Below are 12,280 nucleotides of genomic sequence, written 5' to 3'. Positions count from 1 at the left end.
GCTTCTCCTCCCAAGCCTGGCCCCGCCCGCCCAGCTTCCCCTCCCGAGCCCGGCCCCGCCTTCCCAGCTTCCCCTTCTCGAGCCCGGCCCCGCCCGCTCAGCTTCTCCTCCCAGCCTGGCCCCGCTCGACCAGCTTCCCCTCCCGAGTCCGGCCCCGCCCGCCCACTTTGTCTTCCCGAGCCCAGCCCCGCCTTCCCGGTTTCCCCTCCCGAGTCCGGCCCCGCCCGCCGATCTTCCCCTCCCAGCCTGGCCCCGCCCGGCCAGCTTCTCCTTCCGAGCCAGGCCCCGCCCGCCCAGCTTCCCCTCCCTGCCTGGCCCCGCCCGGCCAGCTTCCGCTCCCGAGTCCGTTCCTGCCCGCCCAGCTTCCCCTCCCAGCCAGGCCCCTCCCGGCCAGCTTCCCCTCCCGATTCCGTCCCTGCCCGCCCAGCTTCCCCTCCCAGCCAGGCTCCGCCCGCCCAGTTTCTCCTCCCGTTCCCGGGCCCCGCCCGCCCAGCTTCCCCTCCCAGCCTGGCCCCGCCCGCCCAGCTTCTCCTCGCAGCCTGGCCCCGCCTGCCCAGCTTCTCCTCCCAAGCCTGGTCCCGCCCGCCCAGCTTCCCCTCCCGATTCCGTCCCTGCCCGCCCAGCTTCCCCTCCCAGCCAGGCTCCGCCCGGCCAGCTTCTCCTCCCGAGCCAGGCCCCGCCCGCCCAGCTTCCCCTCCCAGCCTGGCCCCGCCCGCCCAGCTTCCGCTCCGGAGTCCGTTCCTGCCCGCCCAGCTTCCCCTCCCAGCCAGGCACCGCCCGGCCAGCTTCCCCTCCGGATTCCGTCCCTGCCCGCCCAGCTTCCCCTCCCAGCCAGGCTCCGCCTGCCCAGTTTCTCCTCCCGTTCCCGGGCCCGCCCGCCAAGCTTCTCCTCCCAATCCAGGCCCCGCCCGCCCAGCTTCCCCTCCCAGCCTGGCCCCGCCCGCCCAGCTTCCCCTCCCAGCCTGGCCCCGCCCGCCCAGCTTCTCCTCGCAGCCTGGCCCCGCCTGCCCAGCTTCTCCTCCCAAGCCTGGCCCCGCCCGCCCAGCTTCCCCTCCCGAGCCAGGCCCCGCCCGCCCAGCTTCCCCTCCCAGGCTGGCCCCGCCCGGCCAGCTTCCGCTCCCGAGTCCGTTCCTGCCCGCCCAGCTTCCCCTCCCAGCCAGGCCCCGCCCGGCCAGCTTCCCCTCCCGAGTCCGGCCCCGCACGCCCAGCTTCCCCTCCCAGCCTGGCCTCGCCCGCCCAGCTTCTCCTCCTGAGACAGGCCCCGCCCGCCCAGCTTCCCTTCCCAGCCTGGCCCCGCCCGCCCAGCTTCTCCTCCCAAGCCTGGCCCCGCCCGCCCAGCTTCCCCTCCCGAGCCCGGCCCCGCCTTCCCAGCTTCCCCTTCTCGAGCCCGGCCCCGCCCGCTCAGCTTCTCCTCCCAGCCTGGCCCCGCTCGACCAGCTTCCCCTCCCGAGTCCGGCCCCGCCCGCCCACTTTGTCTTCCCGAGCCCAGCCCCGCCTTCCCGGTTTCCCCTCCCGAGTCCGGCCCCGCCCGCCGATCTTCCCCTCCCAGCCTGGCCCCGCCCGGCCAGCTTCTCCTTCCGAGCCAGGCCCCGCCCGCCCAGCTTCCCCTCCCTGCCTGGCCCCGCCCGGCCAGCTTCCGCTCCCGAGTCCGTTCCTGCCCGCCCAGCTTCCCCTCCCAGCCAGGCCCCGCCCGCCCAGCTTCCCCTCCCGATTCCGTCCCTGCCCGCCCAGCTTCCCCTCCCAGCCAGGCTCCGCCCGCCCAGTTTCTCCTCCCGTTCCCGGGCCCGCCCGCCACGCTTCTCCTCCCAATCCAGGCCCCGCCTGCCCAGCTTGCCCTCCCAGCCTGGCCCCGCCCGCCCAGCTTCCCCTCCCAGCCTGGCCCCGCCCGCCCAGCTTCTCCTCGCGAGCCTGGCCCCGCCTTCCCAGCTTCTCCTCCCAAGCCTGGTCCCGCCCGCCCAGCTTCCCCTCCCGAGCCAGGCCCCGCCCGCCCAGCTTCCCCTCCCAGCCAGGCCCCGCCCGGCCAGCTTCCCCTCCCGAGTCCGGCCCCGCACGCCCAGCTTCCCCTCCCAGCCTGGCCCCGCCTGCCCAGCTTCTCCTCCCAAGCCTGGTCCCGCCCGGCCAGCTTCCGCTCCCGAGTCCGTTCCTGCCCGCCCAGCTTCCCCTCCCAGCCAGGCCCCGCCCGGCCAGCTTCCCCTCCCGAGTCCGGCCCCGCACGCCCAGCTTCCCCTCCCAGCCTGGCCCCGCCCGCCCAGCTTCTCCTCCTGAGACAGGCCCCGCCCGCCCACTTTCCCCTCCCGAGCCCGGCCCCGCCTTCCCAGCTTCCCCTCCTCGAGCCCGGCCCCGCCCGCTCAGCTTCTCCTCCCAGCCTGGCCCCGCTCGACCAGCTTCCCCTCCCGAGTCCGGCCCCGCCCGCCCAGCTTCCCCTCCCAGCCTGGCCCCGCCCGCCCAGCTTCCCCTCCCAGCCTGGCCCCGCCCGGCCAGCTTCCCCTCCCAGCCTGGTCCCGCCCGCCCAGCTTCCCCTCCCGAGTCCGGCCCCGCGCGCCCAGCTTCCCCTCCCAGCCTGGCCCCGCCCGCCCAGCTTCTCCTCCTGAGACAGGCCCCGCCCGCCCAGCTTCTCCTCCCAAGCCAGGCCCCGCCCTCCGAGGTTCTCCTCCCAGCCTGGCCCCGACTGCCCAGCTTCTCCTCCTGAGCCAGGCTCCGCCCGCCCAGCTTCTCCTCCCAAGCCAGGCCCCGCCCGCCCAGCATCTTCTCCCAAGCCAGGCCCCGCCCGCCCAGCTTCTCCTCCCGAGCCTGGCCCCGCCCGACCAGCTTCCCCCCCCAGCCTGGCCCTGCCCGCCCAGCTTCCCCTCTCTGCCAGGCCCCGCCCGCCCACTTTCTCTTCCCGAGCCCGGCCCCGCCTTCCCAGCTTCCCCTCCCGAGTCCGGCCCCGCGCGCCCAGCTTCCCCTCCCAGCCTGGCCCCGCCCGCCCAGCTTCTCCTCCTAAGCCAGGCCCCGCCCGCCCAGCTTCTCCTCCCAAGCCAGGCCCCGCCCGCAGAGGTTCTCCTCCCAGCCTGGCCCCGATTGCCCAGCTTCTCCTCCTGAGCCAGGCCCCGCCCGCCCAGCTTCTCCTCCCAAGCCAGGCCCCGCCCGCCCAGCATCTCCTCCCAACCCAGGCCCCGCCCGCCCAGATTCTCCTCCCGAGCCTGGCCCCGCCCGGCCAGCTTCCCCCCCGAGTCCGTCCCTGCCCGCCCAGCTTCCCCTCCCAGCCAGGCCCCGCCCGCCCAGTTTCTACTCCCGTTCCCGGCCCCGCCCGCCCAGCTTATCCTCCCAAGCCATGCCCCTCCTGCCCAGCTTCCCTTCCCAGCCTCGCCCCACCCTCCCAGCTTCCCCTCCCAGCCTGGCCCTGCCCGCCCAGCTTCTCCTCGTGAGCCAGGCCCCTCCCGCCCAGCTTCTCCTCCCAGCCTGACCCCGCCCGCCGAGCTTCCCCTCCCAGCCTGGCCCCGCCCGCCCAGCTTCTCCTCGTGAGCCAGTCCCCGCCCGCCCAGCTTCCCCTCCCAGCCTGGCCCCGCCCGCCCAGCTTCTCCTCGCAGCCTGGCCCCGCCTGCCCAGCTTCTCCTCCCAAGCCTGGTCCCGCCCGCCCAGCTTCCCCTCCCGATTCCGTCCCTGCCCGCCCAGCTTCCCCTCCCAGCCAGGCTCCGCCCGGCCAGCTTCTCCTCCCGAGCCAGGCCCCGCCCGCCCAGCTTCCCCTCCCAGCCTGGCCCCGCCCGCCCAGCTTCCCCTCCCGAGCCCGTTCCTGCCCGCCCAGCTTCCCCTCCCAGCCAGGCACCGCCCGGCCAGCTTCCCCTCCGGATTCCGTCCCTGCCCGCCCAGCTTCCCCTCCCAGCCAGGCTCCGCCTGCCCAGTTTCTCCTCCCGTTCCCGGGCCCGCCCTCCAAGCTTCTCCTCCCAATCCAGGCCCCGCCCGCCCAGCTTCCCCTCCCAGCCTGGCCCCGCCCGCCCAGCTTCCCCTCCCAGCCTGGCCCCGCCCGCCCAGCTTCTCCTCGCAGCCTGGCCCCGCCTGCCTAGCTTCTCCTCCCAAGCCTGGCCCCGCCCGCCCAGCTTCCCCTCCCGAGCCAGGCCCCGCCCGCCCAGCTTCCCCTCCCAGGCTGGCCCCGCCCGGCCAGCTTCCGCTCCCGAGTCCGTTCCTGCCCGCCCAGCTTCCCCTCCCAGCCAGGCCCCGCCCGGCCAGCTTCCCCTCCCGAGTCCGGCCCCGCACGCCCAGCTTCCCCTCCCAGCCTGGCCTCGCCCGCCCAGCTTCTCCTCCTGAGACAGGCCCCGCCCGCCCAGCTTCCCTTCCCAGCCTGGCCCCGCCCGCCCAGCTTCTCCTCCCAAGCCTGGCCCCGCCCGCCCAGCTTCCCCTCCCGAGCCCGGCCCCGCCTTCCCAGCTTCCCCTTCTCGAGCCCGGCCCCGCCCGCTCAGCTTCTCCTCCCAGCCTGGCCCCGCTCGACCAGCTTCCCCTCCCGAGTCCGGCCCCGCCCGCCCACTTTCCCCTCCCGAGCCCCGCCCCGCCTTCCCGGTTTCCCCTCCCGAGTCCGGCCCCGCCCGCCCATCTTCCCCTCCCAGCCTGGCCCCGCCCGGCCAGCTTCTCCTTCCGAGCCAGGCCCCGCCCGCCCAGCTTCCCCTCCCTGCCTGGCCCCGCCCGGCCAGCTTCCGCTCCCGAGTCCGTTCCTGCCCGCCCAGCTTCCCCTCCCAGCCAGGCCCCTCCCGGCCAGCTTCCCCTCCCGATTCCGTCCCTGCCCGCCCAGCTTCCCCTCCCAGCCAGGCTCCGCCCGCCCAGTTTCTCCTCCCGTTCCCGGGCCCGCCCGCCACGCTTCTCCTCCCAATCCAGGCCCCGCCCGCCCAGCTTGCCCTCCCAGCCTGGCCCCGCCCGCCCAGCTTCCCCTCCCAGCCTGGCCCCGCCCGCCCAGCTTCTCCTCGCAGCCTGGCCCCGCCTGCCCAGCTTCTCCTCCCAAGCCTGGTCCCGCCCGCCCAGCTTCCCCTCCCGATTCCGTCCCTGCCCGCCCAGCTTCCCCTCCCAGCCAGGCTCCGCCCGGCCAGCTTCTCCTCCCGAGCCAGGCCCCGCCCGCCCAGCTTCCCCTCCCAGCCTGGCCCCGCCCGCCCAGCTTCCGCTCCGGAGTCCGTTCCTGCCCGCCCAGCTTCCCCTCCCAGCCAGGCACCGCCCGGCCAGCTTCCCCTCCGGATTCCGTCCCTGCCCGCCCAGCTTCCCCTCCCAGCCAGGCTCCGCCTGCCCAGTTTCTCCTCCCGTTCCCGGGCCCGCCCGCCAAGCTTCTCCTCCCAATCCAGGCCCCGCCCGCCCAGCTTCCCCTCCCAGCCTGGCCCCGCCCGCCCAGCTTCCCCTCCCAGCCTGGCCCCGCCCGCCCAGCTTCTCCTCGCAGCCTGGCCCCGCCTGCCCAGCTTCTCCTCCCAAGCCTGGCCCCGCCCGCCCAGCTTCCCCTCCCGAGCCAGGCCCCGCCCGCCCAGCTTCCCCTCCCAGGCTGGCCCCGCCCGGCCAGCTTCCGCTCCCGAGTCCGTTCCTGCCCGCCCAGCTTCCCCTCCCAGCCAGGCCCCGCCCGGCCAGCTTCCCCTCCCGAGTCCGGCCCCGCACGCCCAGCTTCCCCTCCCAGCCTGGCCTCGCCCGCCCAGCTTCTCCTCCTGAGACAGGCCCCGCCCGCCCAGCTTCCCTTCCCAGCCTGGCCCCGCCCGCCCAGCTTCTCCTCCCAAGCCTGGCCCCGCCCGCCCAGCTTCCCCTCCCGAGCCCGGCCCCGCCTTCCCAGCTTCCCCTTCTCGAGCCCGGCCCCGCCCGCTCAGCTTCTCCTCCCAGCCTGGCCCCGCTCGACCAGCTTCCCCTCCCGAGTCCGGCCCCGCCCGCCCACTTTGTCTTCCCGAGCCCAGCCCCGCCTTCCCGGTTTCCCCTCCCGAGTCCGGCCCCGTCCGCCGATCTTCCCCTCCCAGCCTGGCCCCGCCCGGCCAGCTTCTCCTTCCGAGCCAGGCCCCGCCCGCCCAGCTTCCCCTCCCTGCCTGGCCCCGCCCGGCCAGCTTCCGCTCCCGAGTCCGTTCCCGCCCGCCCAGCTTCCCCTCCCAGCCAGGCCCCTCCCGGCCAGCTTCCCCTCCCGATTCCGTCCCTGCCCGCCCAGCTTCCCCTCCCAGCCAGGCTCCGCCCGCCCAGTTTCTCCTCCCGTTCCCGGGCCCGCCCGCCACGCTTCCCCTCCCAATCCAGGCCCCGCCCGCCCAGCTTGCCCTCCCAGCCTGGCCCCGCCCGCCCAGCTTCCCCTCCCAAGCCAGGCCACGCCTGCCCAGCTTCCCTTCCCAGCCTGGCCCCACCGTCCCAGCTTCCCGTCCCAGCCTGGCCCCGCCCGCCCAGCTTCTCCTCGTGAGCCAGGACCCGCCCGCCCAGCTTCTCCTCCCAAGCCAGGCCCCGCCCGCCCAGCTTCCCCTCCCGAGTCCGGCCCCGCCCGCTCAGCTTCTCCTCCCAGCCTGGCCCCGCCCGCCCACCTTTCCCTCCCATCTTGGCCCCGCCCCCCAGCTCCCCTCCCTGCCTGGCCCCGCCCACCCAGCTTCCCCTCCCAGCCAGTCCCCGCCCGCCCAGATTCCCCTCCCAGCCTGGCCCCGCCCGCCCAGCTTCCCCTCCCAGCCTGGCCCCGCCCGCCCCCTTTCCCTTCCCGAGCCCGGCCCCGCCTTCCCAGCTTCCCCTTCTCGAGCTCGGCTCCGCCCACCCAGCTTCTCCTCCCAGCCTGGCCCCGCCCGCCCAGCTTCCCCTCCCGAGTCCGGCCCCGCGCGCCCAGCTTCCCCTCCCAGCCTGGCCCCGCCCGCCCAGCTTCCCCTCCTGAGCCAGGCCCCGCCCGCCCAGCTTCTCCTCCCAAGCCAGGCCCCGCCCGCCGAGGTTCTCCTCCCAGCCTGGCCCCGACTGCCCAGCTTCTCCTCCTGAGCCAGGCCCCGCCCGCCCAGCTTCCCCTCCCAGCCAGGCCCCGCCCGCCCAGTTTCTACTCCCGTTCCCGGCCCCGCCCGCCCAGCTTCTCCTCCCAAGCCAGGCCCCTCCTGCCCAGCTTCCCTTCCCAGCCTGGCCCCACCCTCCCAGCTTCCCGTCCCAGCCTGGCCCCGCCCGCCCAGCTTCTCCTCGTGAGCCAGGCCCCGCCCGCCCAGCTTCTCCTCCCAGCCTGACCCCGCCCGCCGAGCTTCCCCTCCCAGCCTGGCCCCGCCCGCCCAGCTTCTCCTCGTGAGCCAGGCCCCGCCCGCCCAGCTTCTGCTCCCAAGCCAGGCCCCGCCCGACCACCTTCCCCTCCCAGCTTGGCCCCGCCCCCCCAGCTTCCCCTCCCAGCCTGGCCCCGCTCGACCAGCTTCCCCTCCCGAGTCCGGCCCCGCCCGCCCACTTTCCCCTCCCGAGCCCGGCCCCGCATTCCCAGCTTCCCCTCCCGAGTCCTGGCCCCGCCCGCCCAGCTTCCCCTCCCAGCCTGGCCCCGCCCGGCCAGCTTCTCCTCCCAGCCTGGACCCGCCTACCCAGCTTCTGCTCCCAAGCCTGGCCCCGCCCGCCCAGCTTCCCCTCCCGAGCCAGGCTCCGCCCGCCCAGCTTCCCCTCCCAGGCTGGCCCCGCCCGGCCAGCTTCCGCTCTCGAGTCCGTTCCTGCCCGCCCAGCTTCCCCTAACAGCCAGACCCCGCCCGGCCAGCTTCCCCTCCCGATTCCGTCCCTGCCCGCCCAGCTTCCCCTCCCAGCCAGGCTCCGCCCGCCCAGTTTCTCCTCCCGTTCCCGGGCCCGCCCGCCCAGCTTCTCCTCCCAAGCCAGGCCCCGCCCGCCCAGCTTCCCCTCCCATCTTGGCTCCGCCCCCCAGCTTCCCCTCCCAGCCTGGCCCCGCCCGCCCAGCTTCCCCTCCCAGCCTGGCCCCGCCCGCCCACTTTCTCTTCCCGAGCCCGGCCCCGCCTTCCCAGCTTCCCCTCCCGAGTCCGGCCCCGCGCGCCCAGCTTCCCCTCCCAGCCTGGCCCCGCCCGCCCAGCTTCTCCTCCTGAGCCAGGCCCCGCCCGCCCAGCTTCTCCTCCCAAGCCAGGCCCCGGCCGCCCAGATTCTCCTCCCGAGCCTGGCCCCGCCCGGCCAGCTTCCCCCCCGAGTCCGTCCCTGCCCGCCCAGCTTCCCCTCCCAGCCAGGCCCCGCCCGCCCAGTTTCTACTCCCGTTCCCGGCCCCGCCCGCCCAGCTTATCCTCCCAAGCCATGCCCCTCCTGCCCAGCTTCCCTTCCCAGCCTCGCCCCACCCTCCCAGCTTCCCCTCCCAGCCTGGCCCTGCCCGCCCAGCTTCTCCTCGTGAGCCAGGCCCCTCCCGCCCAGCTTCTCCTCCCAGCCTGACCCCGCCCGCCGAGCTTCCCCTCCCAGCGTGGCCCCGCCCGCCCAGCTTCTCCTCGTGAGCAAGTCCCCGCCCGCCCAGATTCCCCTCCCAGCCTGGCCCCGCCCGCCCAGCTTCCCCTCCCAGCCTGGCCCCGCCCGCCCACTTTCCCCTCCCGAGCCCGGCCCCGCCTTCCCAGCTTCCCCTCTCGAGCCCGGCCTCGCCCACCCAGCTTCTCCTCCCAGCCTGGCCCCGCCCGCCCAGCTTCCCCTCCCGAGTCCGGCCCCGCCCGCCCAGCTTCCCCTCCCAGCCTGGCCCCGGCCGCCCAGCTTCTCCTCGTGAGCCAGGCCCCGCCCGCCCAGCTTCTGCTCCCAAGCCAGGCCCCGCCCGACCACCTTCCCCTCCCAGCTTGGCCCCGCCCCCCCAGCTTCCCCTCCCAGCCTGGCCCCGCTCGACCAGCTTCCCCTCCCGAGTCCTGGCCCCGCCCGCCCACTTTCCCCTCCCGAGCCCGGCCCCGCATTCCCAGCTTCCCCTCCCGAGCCGGCCCCGCCCGCCCAGCTTCCCCTCCCAGCCTGGCCCCGCCCGGCCAGCTTCTCCTCCCAGCCTGGACCAGCCTACCCAGCTTCTGCTCCCAAGCCTGGCCCCGCCCGCCCAGCTTCCCCTCCCGAGCCAGGCCCCGCCCGCCCAGCTTCCCCTCCCAGGCTGACCCCGCCCGGCCAGCTTCCGCTCTCGAGTCCGTTCCTGCCCGCCCAGCTTCCCCTAACAGCCAGACCCCGCCCGGCCAGCTTCCCCTCCCGATTCCGTCCCTGCCCGCCCAGCTTCCCCTCCCAGCCAGGCTCCGCCCGCCCAGTTTCTCCTCCCGTTCCCGGGCCCGCCCGCCCAGCTTCTCCTCCCAAGCCAGGCCCCGCCCGCCCAGCTTCCCCTCCCATCTTGGCTCCGCCCCCCAGCTTCCCCTCCCAGCCTGGCCCCGCCCTTCCAGCTTCCCCTCCCAGCCAGCCCCCGCCCGCCCAGATTCCCCTCCCAGCCTGGCCCCGCCCGCCCAGCTTCCCCTCCCAGCCTGGCCCCGCCCGCCCACTTTCCCCTCCCGAGCCCGGCCCCGCCTTCCCAGCTTCCCCTCCCGAGTCCGGCCCCGCGCGCCCAGCTTCCCCTCCCAGCCTGGCCCCGCCCGCCCAGCTTCCCCTCCTGAGCCAGGCCCCGCCCGCCCAGCTTCTCCTCCCAAGCCAGGCCCCGCCCGCAGAGGTTCTCCTCCCAGCCTGGCCCCGATTGCCCAGCTTCTCCTCCTGAGCCAGGCCCCGCCCGCCCAGCTTCTCCTCCCAAGCCAGGCCCCGCCCGCCCAGCTTCTCCTCCCAAGCCAGGCCCCGCCCGCCCAGATTCTCCTCCCGAGCCTGGCCCCGCCCGGCCAGCTTCCCCCCCGAGTCCGTCCCTGCCCGCCCAGCTTCCCCTCCCAGCCAGGCCCCGCCCGCCCAGTTTCTACTCCCGTTCCCGGCCCCGCCCGCCCAGCTTATCCTCCCAAGCCATGCCCCTCCTGCCCAGCTTCCCTTCCCAGCCTCGCCCCACCCTCCCAGCTTCCCCTCCCAGCCTGGCCCTGCCCGCCCAGCTTCTCCTCGTGAGCCAGTCCCCGCCCGCCCAGATTCCCCTCCCAGCCTGGCCCCGCCCGCCCAGCTTCCCCTCCCAGCCTGGCCCCGCCCGCCCACTTTCCCCTCCCGAGCCCGGCCCCGCCTTCCCAGCTTCCCCTCTCGAGCCCGGCCTCGCCCACCCAGCTTCTCCTCCCAGCCTGGCCCCGCCCGCCCAGCTTCCCCTCCCGAGTCCGGCCCCGCGCGCCCAGCTTCCCCTCCCAGCCTGGCCCCGCCCGCCCAGCTTCCCCTCCTGAGCCAGGCCCCGCCCGCCCAGCTTCTCCTCCCACCCAGGCCCCGCCCGCAGAGGTTCTCCTCCCAGCCTGGCCCCGATTGCCCAGCTTCTCCTCCTGAGCCAGGCCCCGCCCGCCCACCTTCCCCTCCCATCTTGGCCCCGACCGCCCAGCTTCCCCTCCCCAGCCAGGCCCCGCCCGCCCAGCTTCTCCTCCCAAGCCAGGCCCCGCCCGCCCACCTTCCCCTCCCATCTTGGCCCCGACCGCCCAGCTTCCCCTCCCCAGCCAGGCCCCGCCCGCCCAGCTTCCCCTCCCGAGTCCGGCCCCGCCCGCTCAGCTCCTCCTCCCAGCCTGGCCCCGCCCGCCCACCTTCCCCTCCCAACTTGGCTCCGCCCCCCAGCTTCCCCTCCCAGCCTGGCCCCGCCCACCCAGCTTCCCCTCCCAGCCAGCCCCCGCCCGCCCAGCTTCCCCTCCCAGCCTGGCTCCGCCCGCCCACTTTCTCTTCCCGAGCCCGGCCCCGCCTTCCCAGCTTCCCCTTCTCGAGCCCGGCCCCGCCCACCCAGCTTCTCCTCCCAGCCTGGCCCCGCCCGCCCAGCTTCCCCTCCCAGCCCGGCCCCGCGCGCCCAGCTTCCCCACCCAGCCTGGCCCCGCCCGCCCAGCTTCCCCTCCCAGCCGGGCCCCGCCCGCCGAGGTTCTCCTCCCAGCCTGGCCCCGACTGCCCAGCTTCTCCTCCTGAGCCAGGCCCCGCCCGCCCAGATTCTCCTCCCAAGCTAGGCACCGGCCGCCCAGCTTCTCCTCCCAAGCCAGTCCCCGCCCGCCCAGCTTCTCCTCCCGAGCCTGGCCCCGCCCGGCCAGCTTCCCCCCCGAGTCCGGCCGTGCCCGCCCAGCTTCTCCTCCCAAGCCAGGCCACGCCTGCCCAGCTTCCCTTCCCAGCCTGGCCCCACCGTCCCAGCTTCCCGTCCCAGCCTGGCCCCGCCCGCCCAGCTTCTCCTCGTGAGCCAGGACCCGCCCGCCCAGCTTCTCCTCCCAAGCCAGGCCCCGCCCGCCCAGCTTCCCCTCCCGAGTCCAGCCCCGCCCGCTCAGCTTCTCCTCCCAGCCTGGCCCCGCCCGCCCACCTTTCCCTCCCATCTTGGCCCCGCCCCCCAGCTCCCCTCCCAGCCTGGCCCCGCCCACCCAGCTTCCCCTCCCAGCCAGTCCCCGCCCGCCCAGATTCCCCTCCCAGCCTGGCCCCGCCCGCCCAGCTTCCCCTCCCAGCCTGGCCCCGCCCGCCCCCTTTCTCTTCCCGAGCCCGGCCCCGCCTTCCCAGCTTCCCCTTCTCGAGCTCGGCTCCGCCCACCCAGCTTCTCCTCCCAGCCTGGCCCCGCCCGCCCAGCTTCCCCTCCCGAGTCCGGCCCCGCGCGCCCAGCTTCCCCTCCCAGCCTGGCCCCGGCCGCCCAGCTTCTCCTCCTGAGCCAGGCCCCGCCCGCCCAGCTTCTCCTCCCAAGCCAGGCCCCGCCCGCCGAGGTTCTCCTCCCAGCCTGGCCCCGACTGCCCAGCTTCTCCTCCTGAGCCAGGCCCCGCCCGCCCAGCTTCCCCTCCCAGCCAGGCCCCGCCCGCCCAGTTTCTACTCCCGTTCCCGGCCCCGCCCGCCCAGCTTGTCCTCCCAAGCCAGGCCCCTCCTGCCCAGCTTCCCTTCCCAGCCTCGCCCCACCCTCCCAGCTTCCCGTCCCAGCCTGGCCCCGCCCGCCCAGCTTCTCCTCGTGAGCCAGGCCCCGCCCGCCCAGCTTCTCCTCCCAGCCTGACCCAGCCCGCCGAGCTTCCCCTCCCAGCCTGGCCCCGCCCGCCCAGCTTCTCCTCGTGAGCCAGGCCCCGCCCGCCCAGCTTCTGCTCCCAAGCCAGGCCCCGCCCGACCACCTTCCCCTCCCAGCTTGGCCCCGCCCCCCCAGCTTCCCCTCCCAGCCTGGCCCCGCTCGACCAGCTTCCCCTCCCGAGTCCGGCCCCGCCCGCCCACTTTCCCCTCCCGAGCCCGGCCCCGCATTCCCAGCTTCCCCTCCCGAGCCGGCCCCGCCCGCCCAGCTTCCCCTCCCAGCCTGGCCCCGCCCGGCCAGCTTCTCCTCCCAGCCTGGACCAGCCTACCCAGCTTCTGCTCCCAA

This window comes from Pelodiscus sinensis, chromosome 18 (assembly GCF_052426305.1).
Source record: "Pelodiscus sinensis isolate ZL-2025 chromosome 18, ASM5242630v1, whole genome shotgun sequence".
Taxonomy (NCBI): Eukaryota; Metazoa; Chordata; order Testudines; family Trionychidae; genus Pelodiscus; species Pelodiscus sinensis.
Note: the sequence above shows the minus strand (reverse complement) of the source record.